General features: G+C 33.5%; 1 protein-coding gene across 1 annotated transcript in view; it reads right to left on the reverse strand.

Moving 5' to 3' along the window:
* Positions 1–23,832, reverse strand: part of LOC112216355 (RNA-binding motif, single-stranded-interacting protein 2) — a gene marked incomplete in the record, with an annotated part of 106,047 nt that overhangs the window by 19,676 nt on the left and 62,539 nt on the right.

Raw genomic sequence — 23,832 nt, forward strand, 5'->3', positions numbered from 1 at the left:
TTGCTGAGCAACCAGACATTGCTGTATAACTAACTCATCTTACTCATTGCAATTCCATGGTAATAGAAGTACACTGCCACTCAGATTTTTCACTTTAAAAAGTATACCAAACAAAAAACATTGATTTCAAAGTTTAACAAACTATAGAACTCTATGCACAAAGACTACTTTTAACAATAATCCACAGACATGTTTACTTAACCATCTACATTTCAGGAGGAACATATAGGGTCTGTACATTGCTGTCTAGTAACGTTGCAGACCTACAGTAGCTATACAGAGGAACATAGGGCATATAGCTATTGCTGTCTAGTAATGAATATTGTAGACCTAGCTTGTAAAAAATGCATGATTGATCATTAGTTTGTTGTAGTTGGATTGCTGTCTAGTAACTCTTGGTACTGTAGACCTAGCTATACCATCTCCCCTGTTTCTGAGCCAACACTGTAGCAGGGTGCTATCAGCTCCCTGCATCTCTCTAGACATGTGCATGTTCTCCTTGCCTTGCCTTGGCTGTGCTGTTCTGGTACATGGTATCTCTCTCCTTGCCTTGGCTGTGCTGTTACCTGGTATCTCTCTCCTTGCCTTGGCTGTGCTACTCTGGTACCTCTCTCCTTGCCTTGGCTGTGCTGTTCTGAAACACGATCATTCTCTCCTTGCCTTGGCTGTGCTGTTCTGAAACTTGATATCTCTCCCCTTGCCTTGGCTGTGCTGTTCTGAAACTTGATCTCTCTCCCCTTGCCTTGGATGTGCTGTTCTGAAACTTGATATCTCTCTCATTGCCTTGGCTGTGCTGTTCTGGTACCTGATATCGCTCCTTGCCTTGGCTGTGTTGTTATGTGCTGTAGAAGCAACCCTGGCTGGCTGAGATCCACAACCACACTCTTTCTGGGCAACACAACAGCCAGAGCAGAGCCTCGTCTCTGGGTCCTACTGCCCCTCTATCTACCTAGCATAGCTGTCCGAGTGCCACTGAAGGGTATAGCAACACATTAACTAAAGGAGTAAGGGCTACTCTTGCTCTCTCTCAGCACCGATTTTACTACAGTAAATGAACATCATACCTGTTAAGAAGGAAACAGGTTTTTTGAAAATCCATATAGCTGATGATGTTATTGTAGGATTGATATAGTGAATCTATGAAGAATAGAACAAGTGGTAGTAGTGTGATAGTCCCTGAGAGCATTTGAGAGAGTGTGATAACCCAGGTGTTGATATCCTTGTGAAACAAACCTCTCATTGTTTCTCAACGTGCACTGTGCTAACAGAGCCAGACAGAACAGGAAGTAGAGCCCCCCTTGTCTTTTTATGTAGACTTTCCTCCAACTGTATACCGGCATTTGGTATGTGTATATATATACATATATACATATATACACACACATATATTTGAAATATGTTACTAAAATATCCTATTCTGTATATATTACAATGGTGGTTTGATTGAATGAACCCAGTGTCTACAATTCCAAACAACTCTAGAGAATTGGCTAAAGAACATTCTCCACCACACTGTAAATGTGTTTTATAGCACATTTGACCTCCAATGGAACATTACTATTTGACATTACATTTCCTGATCTATGCAGGATGCCATCAGTTACATTATTCTTTGGCATAACATCCATTATTTTCTAGTGACATGAACAATATGTTCATTATTTCTTTATGGACAAACATACCTTTTTAATTCCAGCCCCTGTTCATGCAGGAAGCCTTTTGCCTCTTGGTAGTCTGTCATTGTAAATAAGAATTTGTTTGTAATTGACTTGCCTATTTAAATAAAGGTCAATTAAGAAAATTTAAAAAACAATTGATAGTATTGCTCTGTGTGCACATGAAAAAAAATAATTGAAAACTGCATGGGGGCAAGTTAAAGGCTGGTCATGGCTCACATCAATGCCAATACCCCAGAAACCCTAGACCCACTCCAATTTGCATACCGCACCAACAGATCCACAGATGATGCAATCTCTATTGCACTTCACACTGCCGTTTCCCACCTGGACAAAAGGAACACCTATGTGTGTCACGCCCTGACCATAGAGAGCCCTTGTTTCTCTATGGTGTAGTAGGTCAGGGCGTGACTAGGGGTATTCTAGTTTATAATATTTCTATGTTGTGTTCTAGTTTATATTTTCTATGTTGGTGTTTTGTATGATTCCCAATTAGAGGCAGCTGGTAATCGTTGTGTCTAATTGGGGATCCTATTTATGTAGCTATTTGTCCCACCTGTGTTTGTGGGATATTATTTTGCGTTTGTGCATGTGCACCACGTAGTCACGTTCCGGTGTTCGTTTATTCAATTTATTGTTTTGGCTTATGTTTCACTTTGGAATGAATATGTGGAACTCAATCTCCGCTGCGCCTTGGTCCCGTTCTTACGACAACGTGAGACTCCTGTTCCTGTTTATAAGCTAGGACAGAGTACAGTGTGAGCAGAGTACAGTGTCCAGCGCCAATGGTCAGCTGGAGCCAGGCCAGAGCAAGTCAGCCACCAAAAGAAGAGCTCTGCAGGAGGCAGAACCCCTAGAGCTGGGTTCAAACAGTATTTTAAATACTTTTTCTGTGCTTAATTAGGCTGGCCTGGTGCAATGGAACCAATGGAAGTCTCATAAGTGCACATCTGGCACAGAATTGGTATGTGCAATCACGCATTCAAATTATTTGGATGAAAACAAATACTGTTTGAACCCAGCTCTGGGAGTTCTGCCCTAGCCCCCGCAGAGCGCTTCTTTTGGTGGCTGACTGGCTCTGGCCTGGCTCCAGCTGACCATGGGCGCTGTGCTACACTGGACACTGTACTCTGCTCTCTCACACATGGCTGAGTCTCCTGCCCCTCCAACCTCCCTCTCTCCACATTATATAGCTACGGAGTCAGACCTCCCAGCTGAATGCAATAGTGGACAGACATCTCTCCATTGCGCAAGTAAGGATTACCCCATCAGAGCTCAGAGCGCTTTACCTCGCATGGAGAAAATGGCAAGTTAGTGAGTTATGTCAGCTACACATTGGGGGAGAGGGCTGTGCTTTCTCCTGATAAGCTGTGAGCCCTGTTTCCTGTGGTTTTCACTTCATCATTCATTTCATGACTTTTATTCAGGGTATTCCCTGTATCACCAAGCTCTCTATAGTAACATTTACACAGTAGACCTTACTGCTCTCTATATTAACATATATACAGTAGACCTTACTGCTCTCTATATTAACATATATACAGTAGACCTTACTGCTCTCTATGTTAACATATATACAGTAGACATTACTGCTCTCTATATTAACATATATACAGTAGACCTTACTGCTCTCTGTATTAACATATATACAGTAGACCTTACTGCTCTCTATATTAACATACATACAGTAGACCTTACTGCTCTCTATATTAACATACTATACAGTAGACCTTACTGCTCTCTATATTAACATACATACAGTAGACCTTACTGCTCTCTATAGAACATACTGCTATATACAGTAGACCTTACTGCTCTCTATAGAACATACTGTATATACAGTAGACCTTACTGCTTACTGCTCTCTATATTAACATATATACAGTAGACCTTACTGCTCTCTATATTAACATATATACAGTAGACCTTACTGCTCTCTATGTTAACATATATACAGTAGACATTACTGCTCTCTATATTAACATATATACAGTAGACCTTACTGCTCTCTGTATTAACATATATACAGTAGACCTTACTGCTCTCTATATTAACATACATACAGTAGACCTTACTGCTCTCTATATTAACATATATACAGTAGACATTACTGCTCTCTATAGAACATACTGTATATACAGTAGACCTTACTGGTCTCTATAGAACATACTGTATATACAGTAGACCTTACTGCTCTCTATATTAACATATATACAGTAGACCTTACTGCTCTCTATATTAACATATATACAGTAGACCTTACTGCTCTCTATATTAACATATATACAGTAGACCTTACTGCTCTCTATAAACATATATACAGTAGACATTACTGGTCTCTATAGAACATACTGTATATACAGTAGACCTTACTGCTCTCTCTATAAACATATATACAGTAGACCTTACTGCTCTCTATAAACATATATACAGTAGACCTTACTGGTCTCTATAGAACATACTGTATATACAGTAGACCTTACTGGTCTCTATAGAACATACTGTATATACAGTAGACCTTACTGCTCTCTCTATAAACATATATACAGTAGACCTTACTGCTCTCTATAAACATATATACAGTAGACATTACTGGTCTCTATAGAACATACTGTATATACAGTAGACCTTACTGCTCTCTATAAACATATATACAGTAGACATTACTGGTCTCTATAGAACATACTGTATATACAGTAGACCTTACTGGTCTCTATATTAACATATATACAGTAGACATTACTGCTCTCTCTATTAACATATATACAGTAGACCTTACTGCTCTCTATAAACATATATACAGTAGACATTACTGGTCTCTATAGAACATACTGTATATACAGTAGACCTTACTGGTCTCTATATTAACATATATACAGTAGACATTACTGCTCTCTATTAACATATATACAGTAGACCTTACTGCTCTCTATAAACATATATACAGTAGACATTACTGGTCTCTATAGAACATACTGTATATACAGTAGACCTTACTGGTCTCTATAGAACATACTGTATATACAGTAGACCTTACTGGTCTCTATATTAACATATATACAGTAGACCTTACTGCTCTCTATAAACATATATACAGTAGACATTACTGCTCTCTATAGAACATACTGTATATACAGTAGACCTTACTGCTCTCTATAAACATATATACAGTAGACCTTACTGTTCTCTATAGAATATACTGTATATACAGTAGACCTTACTGCTCTCTATAGAACATATATACAGTAGACATTACTGCTCTCTATAAACATATATACAGTAGACCTTACTGCTCTCTATAGAACATACTGTATATACAGTAGACCTTACTGCTCTCTATAGAACATACTGTATATACAGTAGACCTTACTGCTCTCTATATTAACATATATACAGTAGACCTTACTGCTCTCTATAAACATATATACAGTAGACATTACTGCTCTCTATAGAACATACTGTATATACAGTAGACCTTACTGCTCTCTATATTAACATATATACAGTAGACCTTACTGCTCTCTATAAACATATATACAGTAGACATTACTGCTCTCTATAGAACATACTGTATATACAGTAGACATTACTGCTCTCTATAGAACATACTGTATATACAGTAGACCTTACTGGTCTCTATAGAACATACTGTATATACAGTAGACCTTACTGCTCTCTCTATAAACATATATACAGTAGACATTACTGGTCTCTATAGAACATACTGTATATACAGTAGACCTTACTGCTCTCTATAAACATATATACAGTAGACATTACTGGTCTCTATAGAACATACTGTATATACAGTAGACCTTACTGGTCTCTATATTAACATATATACAGTAGACATTACTGCTCTCTCTATTAACATATATACAGTAGACCTTACTGCTCTCTATATTAACATATATACAGTAGACATTACTGGTCTCTATAGAACATACTGTATATACAGTAGACCTTACTGGTCTCTATATTAACATATATACAGTAGACATTACTGCTCTCTATATTAACATATATACAGTAGACCTTACTGCTCTCTATAAACATATATACAGTAGACATTACTGGTCTCTATAGAACATACTGTATATACAGTAGACCTTACTGGTCTCTATAGAACATACTGTATATACAGTAGACCTTACTGCTCTCTATAAACATATATACAGTAGACCTTACTGCTCTCTATAAACATATATACAGTAGACATTACTGCTCTCTATAGAACATACTGTATATACAGTAGACCTTACTGCTCTCTATAAACATATATACAGTAGACCTTACTGCTCTCTATAGAACATACTGTATATACAGTAGACATTACTGCTCTCTATATTAACATATATACAGTAGACATTACTGCTCTCTATAAACATATATACAGTAGACCTTACTGCTCTCTATAGAACATATATACAGTAGACCTTACTGCTCTCTATAGAACATACTGTATATACAGTAGACCTTACTGCTCTCTCTATAAACATATATACAGTAGACCTTACTGCTCTCTATAAACATATATACAGTAGACATTACTGGTCTCTATAGAACATACTGTATATACAGTAGACCTTACTGCTCTCTATAAACATATATACAGTAGACATTACTGGTCTCTATAGAACATACTGTATATACAGTAGACCTTACTGCTCTCTATATTAACATATATACAGTAGACCTTACTGCTCTCTATAAACATATATACAGTAGACCTTACTGCTCTCTATAGAACATACTGTATATACAGTAGACCTTACTGGTCTCTATAGAACATACTGTATATACAGTAGACCTTACTGCTCTCTATAAACATATATACAGTAGACCTTACTGCTCTCTATAAACATATATACAGTAGACATTACTGGTCTCTATAGAACATACTGTATATACAGTAGACCTTACTGCTCTCTATAAACATATATACAGTAGACATTACTGCTCTCTATAGAACATACTGTATATACAGTAGACCTTACTGCTCTCTATATTAACATATATACAGTAGACATTACTGCTCTCTATATTAACATATATACAGTAGACCTTACTGCTCTCTATAAACATATATACAGTAGACATTACTGCTCTCTATAGAACATACTGTATATACAGTAGACCTTACTGCTCTCTATAAACATATATACAGTAGACGTTACTGCTCTCTACATTAACATATATACAGTAGACATTACTGCTCTCTATATTAACATATATACAGTAGACATTACTGCTCTCTATATTAACATATATACAGTAGACATTACTGCTCTCTATATTAACATATATACAGTAGACCTTACTGCTCTCTATGTTAACATATATACAGTAGACATTACTGCTCTCTATAGAACATACTGTATATACAGTAGACATTACTGCTCTCTATAGAACATACTGTATATACAGTAGACATTACTGCTCTCTATATTAACATATATACAGTAGACATTACTGCTCTCTATAAACATATATACAGTAGACCTTACTGCTCTCTATAGAACATATATACAGTAGACATTACTGCTCTCTATAGAACATATATACAGTAGACCTTACTGCTCTCTATATTAACATATATACAGTAGACCTTACTGCTCTCTATATTAACATATATACAGTAGACCTTACTGCTCTCTATATTAACATATATACAGTAGACCTTACTGCTCTCTATATTAACATATATACAGTAGACATTACTGCTCTCTATATTAACATATATACAGTAGACCTTACTGCTCTCTATATTAACATATATACAGTAGACCTTACTGCTCTCTATATTAACATATATACAGTAGACATTACTGCTCTCTATATTAACATATATACAGTAGACCTTACTGCTCTCTATAAACATATATACAGTAGACATTACTGCTCTCTATAGAACATACTGTATATACAGTAGACATTACTGCTCTCTATATTAACATATATACAGTAGACATTACTGCTCTCTATTAACATATATACAGTAGACATTACTGCTCTCTATATTAACATATATACAGTAGACCTTACTGCTCTCTATATTAACATATATACAGTAGACCTTACTGCTCTCTATAGAACATACTGTATATACAGTAGACCTTACTGCTCTCTATAAACATATATACAGTAGACATTACTGCTCTCTATATTAACATATATACAGTAGACCTTACTGCTCTCTATATTAACATATATACAGTAGACATTACTGCTCTCTATAGAACATACTGTATATACAGTAGACCTTACTGCTCTCTATATTAACATATATACAGTAGACATTACTGCTCTCTATATTAACATATATACAGTAGACATTACTGCTCTCTATAGAACATACTGTATATACAGTAGACCTTACTGCTCTCTATATTAACATATATACAGTAGACCTTACTGCTCTCTATAGAACATACTGTATATACAGTAGACCTTACTGCTCTATAGAACATACTGTATATTCAGTAGACCTTACTGCTCTCTATATTAACATACATACAGTAGACCTTACTGCTCTCTATAGAACATACTGTATATACAGTAGACCTTACTGCTCTCTATGTTAACATACATACAGTAGACCTTACTGCTCTCTATAGAACATACTGTATATACAGTAGACATTACTGCTCTCTATAGAACATATATACAGTAGACATTACTGCTCTCTATATTAACATATATACAGTAGACCTTACTGCTCTCTATATTAACATATATACAGTAGACCTTACTGCTCTCTATAGAACATACTGTATATACAGTAGACCTTACTGCTCTCTATAGAAGATACTGTATATACAGTAGACATTACTGCTCTCTATATTAACATACATACAGTAGACCTTACTGTTCTCTATATTAACATATATACAGTAGACCTTACTGCTCTCTATGTTAACATATATACAGTAGACATTACTGCTCTCTATAGAACATACTGTATATACAGTAGACCTTACTGCTCTCTATATTAACATATATACAGTAGACCTTACTGCTCTCTATATTAACATATATACAGTAGACCTTACTGCTCTCTATATTAACATATATACAGTAGACCTTACTGCTCTCTATGTTAACATATATACAGTAGACCTTACTGCTCTCTATATTAACATATATACAGTAGACATTACTGCTCTCTATATTAACATATATACAGTAGACATTACTGCTCTCTATAGAACATACTGTATATACAGTAGACATTACTGCTCTCTATATTAACATATATACAGTAGACATTACTGCTCTCTATAAACATATATACAGTAGACCTTACTGCTCTCTATAGAACATATATACAGTAGACATTACTGCTCTCTATAGAACATATATACAGTAGACCTTACTGCTCTCTATATTAACATATATACAGTAGACCTTACTGCTCTCTATATTAACATATATACAGTAGACATTACTGCTCTCTATATTAACATATATACAGTAGACCTTACTGCTCTCTATATTAACATATATACAGTAGACATTACTGCTCTCTATATTAACATATATACAGTAGACCTTACTGCTCTCTATATTAACATATATACAGTAGACCTTACTGCTCTCTATAGAACATACTATACAGTAGACCTTACTGCTCTCTATGTTAACATATATACAGTAGACCTTACTGCTCTCTATATTAACATATATACAGTAGACATTACTGCTCTCTATATTAACATATATACAGTAGACCTTACTGCTCTCTATATTAACATATATACAGTAGACCTTACTGCTCTCTATATTAACATATATACAGTAGACCTTACTGCTCTCTATATTAACATATATACAGTAGACATTACTGCTCTCTATAGAACATACTGTATATACAGTAGACCTTACTGCTCTCTATGTTAACATATATACAGTAGACCTTACTGCTCTCTATATTAACATATATACAGTAGACATTACTGCTCTCTATATTAACATATATACAGTAGACCTTACTGTTCTCTAAATTAACATATATACAGTAGACCTTACTGCTCTCTATATTAACATATATACAGTAGACATTACTGCTCTCTATAGAACATACTGTATATACAGTAGACCTTACTGCTCTCTATAGAAGATACTGTATATACAGTAGACATTACTGCTCTCTATAGAACATACTGTATATACAGTAGACCTTACTGCTCTCTATAGAACATACTGTATATACAGTAGACCTTACTGCTCTCTATAGAAGATACTGTATATACAGTAGACATTACTGCTCTCTATAGAACATACTGTATATACAGTAGACCTTACTGCTCTCTATAGAACATACTGTATATACAGTAGACCTTACTGCTCTCTATAAACATATATACAGTAGACCTTACTGCTCTCTATAGAACATACTGTATATACAGTAGACCTTACTGCTCTCTATAAACATATATACAGTAGACATTACTGCTCTCTATAGAAGATACTGTATATACAGTAGACATTACTGCTCTCTATAGAAGATACTGTATATACAGTAGACATTACTGCTCTCTATAAACATATATACAGTAGACATTACTGCTCTCTATAGAACATACTGTATATACAGTAGACATTACTGCTCTCTATATTAACATATATACAGTAGACATTACTGCTCTCTATTAACATATATACAGTAGACATTACTGCTCTCTATATTAACATATATACAGTAGACCTTACTGCTCTCTATATTAACATATATACAGTAGACATTACTGCTCTCTATGTTAACATATATACAGTAGACCTTACTGCTCTCTATATTAACATATATACAGTAGACATTACTGCTCTCTATAGAACATACTGTATATACAGTAGACCTTACTGCTCTCTATATTAACATATATACAGTAGACCTTACTGCTCTCTATAGAACATACTGTATATACAGTAGACCTTACTGCTCTATAGAACATACTGTATATTCAGTAGACCTTACTGCTCTCTATATTAACATACATACAGTAGACCTTACTGCTCTCTATAGAACATACTGTATATACAGTAGACCTTACTGCTCTCTATGTTAACATACATACAGTAGACCTTACTGCTCTCTATAGAACATACTGTATATACAGTAGACCTTACTGCTCTCTATAGAAGATACTGTATATACAGTAGACATTACTGCTCTCTATATTAACATACATACAGTAGACCTTACTGCTCTCTATAAACATATATACAGTAGACCTTACTGCTCTCTATGTTAACATACATACAGTAGACCTTACTGCTCTCTATAGAACATACTGTATATACAGTAGACCTTACTGCTCTCTATAGAAGATACTGTATATACAGTAGACATTACTGCTCTCTATATTAACATACATACGGTAGACCTTACTGCTCTCTATATTAACATATATACAGTAGACCTTACTGCTCTCTATAGAAGATACAGTATATACAGTAGACATTACTGCTCTCTATATTAACATACATACAGTAGACCTTACTGCTCTCTATATTAACATATATACAGTAGACCTTACTGCTCTCTATGTTAACATATATACAGTAGACATTACTGCTCTCTATAGAACATACTGTATATACAGTAGACCTTACTGCTCTCTATATTAACATATATACAGTAGACCTTACTGCTCTCTATATTAACATATATACAGTAGACATTACTGCTCTCTATTAACATATATACAGTAGACATTACTGCTCTCTATATTAACATATATACAGTAGACATTACTGCTCTCTATATTAACATATATACAGTAGACATTACTGCTCTCTATATTAACATATATACAGTAGACCTTACTGCTCTCTATAGAACATACTGTATATACAGTAGACCTTACTGCTCTCTATAGAAGATACTGTATATACAGTAGACATTACTGCTCTCTATATTAACATATATACAGTAGACCTTACTGCTCTCTATATTAACATATATACAGTAGACCTTACTGCTCTCTATATTAACATATATACAGTAGACATTACTGCTCTCTATAGTAACATATATACAGTAGACCTTACTGCTCTCTATATTAACATATATACAGTAGACCTTACTGCTCTCTATATTAACATATATACAGTAGACCTTACTGCTCTCTATATTAACATATATACAGTAGACCTTACTGCTCTCTATGTTAACATATATACAGTAGACCTTACTGCTCTCTATATTAACATATATACAGTAGACATTACTGCTCTCTATATTAACATATATACAGTAGACATTACTGCTCTCTATATTAACATATATACAGTAGACATTACTGCTCTCTATAAACATATATACAGTAGACCTTACTGCTCTCTATAGAACATATATACAGTAGACATTACTGCTCTCTATAGAACATATATACAGTAGACCTTACTGCTCTCTATATTAACATATATACAGTAGACCTTACTGCTCTCTATATTAACATATATACAGTAGACCTTACTGCTCTCTATATTAACATATATACAGTAGACATTACTGCTCTCTATATTAACATATATACAGTAGACCTTACTGCTCTCTATATTAACATATATACAGTAGACATTACTGCTCTCTATATTAACATATATACAGTAGACCTTACTGCTCTCTATATTAACATATATACAGTAGACATTACTGCTCTCTATAGAACATACTGTATATACAGTAGACCTTACTGCTCTCTATGTTAACATATATACAGTAGACCTTACTGCTCTCTATATTAACATATATACAGTAGACATTACTGCTCTCTATATTAACATATATACAGTAGACCTTACTGCTCTCTATATTAACATATATACAGTAGACCTTACTGCTCTCTATATTAACATATATACAGTAGACCTTACTGCTCTCTATATTAACATATATACAGTAGACATTACTGCTCTCTATAGAACATACTGTATATACAGTAGACCTTACTGCTCTCTATGTTAACATATATACAGTATACCTTACTGCTCTCTATATTAACATATATACAGTAGACATTACTGCTCTCTATATTAACATATATACAGTAGACCTTACTGCTCTCTATATTAACATATATACAGTAGACCTTACTGCTCTCTATATTAACATATATACAGTAGACATTACTGCTCTCTATAGAACATACTGTATATACAGTAGACCTTACTGCTCTCTATAGAAGATACTGTATATACAGTAGACATTACTGCTCTCTATAGAACATACTGTATATACAGTAGACCTTACTGCTCTCTATAGAACATACTGTATATACAGTAGACATTACTGCTCTCTATAGAACATACTGTATATACAGTAGACCTTACTGCTCTCTATAGAACATACTGTATATACAGTAGACCTTACTGCTCTCTATAGAACATACTGTATATACAGTAGACCTTACTGCTCTCTATAAACATATATACAGTAGACCTTACTGCTCTCTATAGAACATACTGTATATACAGTAGACCTTACTGCTCTATATAAACATATATACAGTAGACATTACTGCTCTCTATAGAAGATACTGTATATACAGTAGACATTACTGCTCTCTATAAACATATATACAGTAGACATTACTGCTCTCTATAGAACATACTGTATATACAGTAGACATTACTGCTCTCTATATTAACATATATACAGTAGACATTACTGCTCTCTATTAACATATATACAGTAGACATTACTGCTCTCTATATTAACATATATACAGTAGACCTTACTGCTCTCTATATTAACATATATACAGTAGACATTACTGCTCTCTATGTTAACATATATACAGTAGACCTTACTGCTCTCTATATTAACATATATACAGTAGACATTACTGCTCTCTATAGAACATACTGTATATACAGTAGACCTTACTGCTCTCTATATTAACATATATACAGTAGACCTTACTGCTCTCTATAGAACATACTGTATATACAGTAGACCTTACTGCTCTATAGAACATACTGTATATTCAGTAGACCTTACTGCTCTCTATATTAACATACATACAGTAGACCTTACTGCTCTCTATAGAACATACTGTATATACAGTAGACCTTACTGCTCTCTATGTTAACATACATACAGTGGACCTTACTGCTCTCTATATTAACATATATACAGTAGACCTTACTGCTCTCTATAGAACATACTGTATATACAGTAGACATTACTGCTCTCTATATTAACATATATACAGTAGACATTACTGCTCTCTATAGAACATACTGTATACAGTAGACCTTACTGCTCTCTATAGAACATATATACAGTAGACCTTACTGCTCTCTATATTAACATATATACAGTAGACATTACTGCTCTCTATATTAACATATATACAGTAGACCTTACTGCTCTCTATATTAACATATATACAGTAGACCTTACTGCTCTCTATATTAACATATATACAGTAGACCTTACTGCTCTCTATATTAACATATATACAGTAGACATTACTGCTCTCTATAGAACATACTGTATATACAGTAGACCTTACTGCTCTCTATGTTAACATATATACAGTAGACCTTACTGCTCTCTATATTAACATATATACAGTAGACATTACTGCTCTCTATAGAACATACTGTATATACAGTAGACCTTACTGCTCTCTATGTTAACATATATACAGTAGACCTTACTGCTCTCTATATTAACATATATACATACAGTAGACATTACTGCTCTCTATAGAACATACTGTATATACAGTAGACCTTACTGCTCTCTATATTAACATATATACAGTAGACCTTACTGCTCTCTATATTAACATATATACAGTAACATTACTGCTCTCTATATTAACATATATACAGTAGACCTTACTGCTCTCTATAGAACATATATACAGTGGACCTTACTGCTCTCTATATTAACATATATACAGTAGACATTACTGCTCTCTATAGAACATATGTATACAGTAGACCTTACTGCTCTCTATATACAGTAGACCTTACTGCTCTCTATAGAACATACTGTATATACAGTAGACCTTACTGCTCTCTATAGAACATACTGTATATACAGTGGACCTTACTGCTCTCTATAGAACATACTATATACAGTGCTACTGCTCTCTATAGAACATATATACAGTAGACCTTACTGCTCTCTATATTAACATATATACAGTAGACCTTACTGCTCTCTATAGACATATATATACAGTAGACCTTACTGCTCTCTATATACAGTAGACCTACTGCTCTCTATAAACATATATACAGTAGACATTACTGCTCTCTATAGAACATACTGTATATACAGTAGACATTACTGCTCTCTATAGAACATACTGTATACAGTAGACATTACTGCTCTCTATAAACATATATACAGTAACATTACTGCTCTCTATATACAGTAGACATTACTGCTCTCTATAGAACATATATACAGTATACTGCTCTCTATAACATATATACAGTAGACCTTACTGCTCTCTATATTAACATATATACAGTAGACCTTACTGCTCTCTATATTAACATATATACAGTGACATTACTGCTCTCTATATTAACATATATACAGTAGACCTTACTGCTCTCTATATTAACATATATACAGTAGACATTACTGCTCTCTATAGAACATACTGTATACAGTAGACCTTACTGCTCTCTATATTAACATATATACAGTAGACCTTACTGCTCTCTATAGAACATACTGTATATACAGTAGACCTTACTGCTCTCTATAGAACATACTGTATATTCAGTAGACCTTACTGCTCTCTATATTAACATACATACAGTAGACCTTACTGCTCTCTATAGAACATACTGTATATACAGTAGACCTTACTGCTCTCTATGTTAACATACATACAGTAGACCTTACTGCTCTCTATAGAACATACTGTATATACAGTAGACCTTACTGCTCTCTATAGAAGATACTGTATATACAGTAGACATTACTGCTCTCTATATTAACATACATACAGTAGACCTTACTGCTCTCTATATTAACATATATACAGTAGACCTTACTGCTCTCTATAGAAGATACTGTATATACAGTAGACATTACTGCTCTCTATATTAACATACATACAGTAGACCTTACTGCTCTCTATATTAACATATATACAGTAGACCTTACTGCTCTCTATGTTAACATATATACAGTAGACATTACTGCTCTCTATAGAACATACTGTATATACAGTAGACCTTACTGCTCTCTATATTAACATATATACAGTAGACCTTACTGCTCTCTATATTAACATATATACAGTGGACCTTACTGCTCTCTATAGAACATATATATACAGTAGACCTTACTGCTCTCTATAGAACATACTGTATACAGTGGACCTTACTGCTCTCTATAAACATATATACAGTAGACCTTACTGCTCTCTATAGAACATACTGTATATACAGTAGACCTTACTGCTCTCTATAAACATATATACAGTAGACATTACTGCTCTCTATAGAACATACTGTATATACAGTAGACCTTACTGCTCTCTATAGAACATACTGTATATACAGTGGACATTACTGCTCTCTATAAACATATATACAGTAGACATTACTGCTCTCTATAGAACATACTGTATATACAGTAGACATTACTGCTCTCTATATTAACATATATACAGTAGACCTTACTGCTCTCTATATTAACATATATACAGTAGACATTACTGCTCTCTATATTAACATATATACAGTAGACCTTACTGCTCTCTATATTAACATATATACAGTAGACATTACTGCTCTCTATGTTAACATATATACAGTAGACCTTACTGCTCTCTATATTAACATATATACAGTAGACCTTACTGCTCTCTATAGAACATACTGTATATACAGTAGACCTTACTGCTCTATAGAACATACTGTATATTCAGTAGACCTTACTGCTCTCTATATTAACATACATACAGTAGACCTTACTGCTCTCTATAGAACATACTGTATACAGTAGACATTACTGCTCTCTATAACATATATACAGTAGACCTTACTGCTCTCTATATTAACATATATACAGTAGACCTTACTGCTCTCTATATTAACATATATACAGTAGACATTACTGCTCTCTATAGAACATACTGTATATACAGTAGACCTTACTGCTCTCTATATTAACATATATACAGTAGACCTTACTGCTCTCTATAGAACATACTGTATATACAGTAGACCTTACTGCTCTCTATAGAACATACTGTATATACAGTGGACCTTACTGCTCTCTATATTAACATATATACAGTAGACCTTACTGCTCTCTATAAACATACTGTATATACAGTAGACCTTACTGCTCTCTATGTTAACATATATACAGTAGACCTTACTGCTCTCTATAGAACATACTGTATATACAGTAGACCTTACTGCTCTCTATAGAACATACATATATACAGTAGACCTTACTGCTCTCTATAAACATATATACAGTAGACATTACTGCTCTCTATATTAACATATATACAGTAGACCTTACTGCTCTCTATAGAAGATACTGTATATACAGTAGACATTACTGCTCTCTATATTAACATACATACAGTAGACCTTACTGCTCTCTATATTAACATATATACAGTAGACCTTACTGCTCTCTATGTTAACATATATACAGTAGACATTACTGCTCTCTATAGAACATACTGTATATACAGTAGACCTTACTGCTCTCTATATTAACATATATACAGTAGACCTTACTGCTCTCTATGTTAACATATATACAGTAGACCTTACTGCTCTCTATATTAACATATATACAGTAGACATTACTGCTCTCTATATTAACATATATACAGTAGACCTTACTGCTCTCTACCATATATACAGTAGACATTACTGCTCTCTATATTAACATATATACAGTAGACATTACTGCTCTCTATAGAACATACTGTATATACAGTAGACCTTACTGCTCTCTATATTAACATATATACAGTAGAACATTACTGCTCTCTATAATATATACAGTAGACCTTACTGCTCTCTATAAACATATATACAGTAGACCTTACTGCTCTCTATAGAACATACTGTATATACAGTGGACCTTACTGCTCTCTATAGAACATACTGTATATACAGTGACCTTACTGCTCTCTATATTAACATATATACAGTAGACCTTACTGCTCTCTATACCATATATACAGTGACATTACTGCTCTCTATATTAACATATATACAGTAGACCTTACTGCTCTCTATATTAACATATATACAGTGGACATTACTGCTCTCTATAGAACATACTGTATATACAGTAGACCTTACTGCTCTCTATAAAACATATATACAGTAGACCTTACTGCTCTCTATATTTAACATATATACAGTAGACCTTACTGCTCTCTATATTAACATATATACAGTAGACCTTACTGCTCTCTATATTAACATATATACAGTTTACATATTAACATATACAGTAGACCTTACTGCTCTCTATAGAACATACTGTATATACAGTAGACCTTACTGCTCTCTATACATATATACAGTAGACCTTACTGCTCTCTATATTAACATATATACAGTAGACATTACTGCTCTCTATATTAACATATATACAGTGGACCTTACTGCTCTCTATAAACATATATACAGTAGACATTACTGCTCTCTATAGAACATACTGTATATACAGTAGACCTTACTGCTCTCTATAGAACATAACAGTACATTACTGCTCTCAGTAGACTGTATTACTGCCTTACTGCTCTCTATAGAACATATATACAGTGGACCTTACTGCTCTCTATAAACATATATACAGTAGACATTACTGCTCTCTATAGAACATATATACAGTAGACATTACTGCTCTCTATAGAACTATATACAGTTACTGCTCTCTATACATATATACAGTAGACCTTACTGCTCTCTATATTAACATATATACAGTAGACCTTACTGCTCTCTATAGATACATACTGCTCTCTATATACTGTATATACAGTAGACCTTACTGCTCTCTATATTAACATATATACAGTGGACCTTACTGCTCTCTATATTAACATATATACAGTGACCTTACTGCTCTCTATATTAACATATATACAGTGGACCTTACTGCTCTCTATAGAACATACTGTATATACAGTGACATTACTGCTCTCTATATTAACATATATACAGTGGACCTTACTGCTCTCTATATTAACATATATACAGTAGACATTACTGCTCTCTATAGAACATATATACAGTAGACCTTACTGCTCTCTATAGAACATATATACAGTAGACCTTACTGCTCTCTATAGAACATACTGTATATACAGTGGACCTTACTGCTCTCTATAGAACATACTGTATACAGTAGACCTTACTGCTCTCTATATTAACATATATACAGTAGACCTTACTGCTCTCTATAGAACATACTGTATATACAGTAGACCTTACTGCTCTCTATATTAACATATATACAGTGGACCTTACTGCTCTCTATAGAACATACTGTATATACAGTAGACCTTACTGCTCTCTATAGAACATATATACAGTGGACATTACTGCTCTCTATATTAACATATATACAGTAGACCTTACTGCTCTCTATAGAACATATATACAGTGGACCTTACTGCTCTCTATAGAACATACTGTATACAGTACCTTACTGTCTCTATAGACCTTATACAGTGACATTACTGCTCTCTATATTAACATATATACAGTAGACCTTACTGCTCTCTATATTAACATATATACAGTAGACCTTACTGCTCTCTATATTAACATATATACAGTAGACCTTACTGCTCTCTATATTAACATATATACAGTGACCTTACTGCTCTCTATATTAACAGTAGACCTTACTGCTCTCTATATTAACATATATACAGTAGACCTTACTGCTCTCTATATTAACATATATACAGTGGACATTACTGCTCTCTATAGAACATATATACAGTAGACATTACTGCTCTCTATATTAACATATATACAGTAGACATTACTGCTCTCTATATTAACATATATACAGTGGACCTTACTGCTCTCTATAGAACATATATACAGTGGACATTACTGCTCTCTATAGAACATATATACAGTGACCTTACTGCTCTCTATAGTAACATACTGCTCTCTATATAACATATATACAGTAGACCTTACTGCTCTCTATATTAACATATATACAGTAGACCTTACTGCTCTCTATATTAACATATATACAGTGGACCTTACTGCTCTCTATATTAACATATATACAGTGGACATTACTGCTCTCTATATTAACATATATACAGTAGACCTTACTGCTCTCTATATTAACATATATACAGTGGACCTTACTGCTCTCTATAGAACATACTGTATATACAGTGACCTTACTGCTCTCTATAAACATATATACAGTGGACCTTACTGCTCTCTATAATATATACAGTGGACATTACTGCTCTCTATATTAACATATATACAGTAGACCTTACTGCTCTCTATATTAACATATATACAGTAGACCTTACTGCTCTCTATAAACATATATACAGTAGACCTTACTGCTCTCTATAAACATATATACAGTAGACATTACTGCTCTCTATAGAACATACTGTATATACAGTAGACCTTACTGCTCTCTATAAACATATATACAGTAGACGTTACTGCTCTCTACATTAACATATATACAGTAGACATTACTGCTCTCTATATTAACATATATACAGTAGACATTACTGCTCTCTATATTAACATATATACAGTAGACATTACTGCTCTCTATATTAACATATATACAGTAGACCTTACTGCTCTCTATAGAACATACTGTATATACAGTGGACATTACTGCTCTCTATAGAAACATATACAGTGGACCTTACTGCTCTCTATAAACATATATACAGTGGACCTTACTGCTCTCTATAGAACATACTGTATATACAGTGGACCTTACTGCTCTCTATATTAACATATATACAGTAGACCTTACTGCTCTCTATAGAACATACTGTATATACAGTGGACCTTACTGCTCTCTATAGACATACATATATACAGTAGACCTTACTGCTCTCTATAAACATATATACAGTGACCTTACTGCTCTCTATAGAACATATATACAGTGGACCTTACTGCTCTCTATATTAACATATATACAGTGGACATTACTGCTCTCTATAGAACATACTGTATATACAGTGGACCTTACTGCTCTCTATAGAACATACTGTATATACAGTGGACCTTACTGCTCTCTATAAACATATATACAGTAGACATTACTGCTCTCTATATTAACATATATACAGTAGACCTTACTGCTCTCTATATTAACATATATACAGTAGACCTTACTGCTCTCTATAGAACATATATACAGTGGACCTTACTGCTCTCTATATTAACATATATACAGTAGACCTTACTGCTCTCTATAGAACATACTGTATATACAGTAGACCTTACTGCTCTCTATAGAACATACTGTATATACAGTAGACCTTACTGCTCTCTATATTAACATATATACAGTGGACCTTACTGCTCTCTATAGAACATACTGTATATACAGTGACCTTACTGCTCTCTATAGTTAACATATATACAGTGACCTTACTGCTCTCTATAGAACATACTATACAGTAGACCTTACTGCTCTCTATAGAACATATATACAGTGGACATTACTGCTCTCTATATTAACATATATACACTGCTCTCTATATTAACATATATACAGTGACCTTACTGCTCTCTATAGAACATACTGTATACAGTAGACATTACTGCTCTCTATATTAACATATATACAGTGGACCTTACTGCTCTCTATATTAACATATATACAGTAGACCTTACTGCTCTCTATGTTAACATATATACAGTGGACCTTACTGCTCTCTATATTAACATATATACAGTAGACATTACTGCTCTCTATATTAACATATACAGTGCCTTACTGCTCTCTATAGAACATACTGTATATACAGTAGACATTACTGCTCTCTATATTAACATATATACAGTAGACATTACTGCTCTCTATAGAACATACTGTATATACAGTGGACCTTACTGCTCTCTATAGAAACATATATACAGTAGACCTTACTGCTCTCTATATTAACATATATACAGTGGACCTTACTGCTCTCTATATTAACATATATACAGTAGACCTTACTGCTCTCTATAGAACATATATATACAGTGGACATTACTGCTCTCTATATTAACATATATACAGTAACCTTACTGCTCTCTATATTAACATATATACAGTAGACCTTACTGCTCTCTATGTTAACATATATACAGTAGACCTTACTGCTCTCTATATTAACATATATACAGTAGACATTACTGCTCTCTATATTAACATATATACAGTAGACATTACTGCTCTCTATAGAACATACTGTATATACAGTAGACCTTACTGCTCTCTATATTAACATATATACAGTAGACCTTACTGCTCTCTATAGAACATACTGTATATACAGTAGACCTTACTGCTCTCTATATTAACATATATACAGTAGACCTTACTGCTCTCTATATTAACATATATACAGTAGACATTACTGCTCTCTATATTAACATATATACAGTAGACATTACTGCTCTCTATATTAACATATATACAGTAGACATTACTGCTCTCTATAGAACATACTGTATATACAGTAGACATTACTGCTCTCTATATTAACATATATACAGTAGACATTACTGCTCTCTATAAACATATATACAGTAGACCTTACTGCTCTCTATAGAACATATATACAGTAGACATTACTGCTCTCTATAGAACATACTGTATATACAGTAGACCTTACTGCTCTCCATAGAACATACTGTATATACAGTAGACCTTACTGCTCTCTATGTTAACATATATACAGTAGACCTTACTGCTCTCTATATTAACATATATACAGTAGACCTTACTGCTCTCTATATTAACATATATACAGTAGAAAGTACTGCTCTCTATAGAACATATATACAGTAGACCTTACTGCTCTCTATATTAACATATGTACAGTAGACCTTACTGCTCTCTATAAACATATATACAGTAAACCTTACTGCTCTCTATATTAACATATATACAGTAGACCTTACTGCTCTCTATATTAACATATATACAGTAGACCTTACTGCTCTCTATAGAACATATGTACAGTAGACCTTACTGCTCTCTATATTAACATATATACAGTAGACCTTACTGCTCTATATATACAGTAGACCTTACTGCTCTCCATAGAACATACTGTATATACAGTAGACCTTACTGCTCTCTATGTTAACATATATACAGTAGACCTTACTGCTCTCTATATTAACATATATACAGTAGACCTTACTGCTCTCTATATTAACATATATACAGTAGACCTTACTGCTCTCTATATTAACATATATACAGTAGACATTACTGCTCTCTATAGAACATACTGTATATACAGTAGACCTTACTGCTCTCTATATTAACATATATACAGTAGACCTTACTGCTCTCTATATTAACATATATACAGTAGACATTACTGCTCTCTATATTAACATATATACAGTAGACCTTACTGCTCTCTATATTAACATATATACAACATACTGCTATCTATATTAACATATATACAGTAGACCTTACTGCTCTCTATAGAACATACTGTATATACAGTAGACCTTACTGCTCTCTATATTAACATATATACAGTAGACCTTACTGCTCTCTATATTAACATATATACAGTAGACATTACTGCTCTCTATATTAACATATATACAGTAGACCTTACTGCTCTCTATAGAAGATACTGTATATACAGTAGACATTACTGCTCTCTATAGAAGATACTGTATATACAGTAGACATTACTGCTCTCTATAGAACATACTGTATATACAGTAGACCTTACTGCTCTCTATAGAACATACTGTATATACAGTAGACCTTACTGCTCTCTATAGAACATACTGTATATACAGTAGACCTTACTGGTCTCTATAGAACATACTGTATATACAGTAGACCTTACTGCTCTCTATAGAACATACTGAATATACAGTAGACATTACTGCTCTCTATAAACATATATACAGTAGACCTTACTGCTCT

Source organism: Oncorhynchus tshawytscha, linkage group LG16 (assembly GCF_018296145.1).
Source record: "Oncorhynchus tshawytscha isolate Ot180627B linkage group LG16, Otsh_v2.0, whole genome shotgun sequence".
Lineage (NCBI taxonomy): Eukaryota > Metazoa > Chordata > Actinopteri > Salmoniformes > Salmonidae > Oncorhynchus > Oncorhynchus tshawytscha.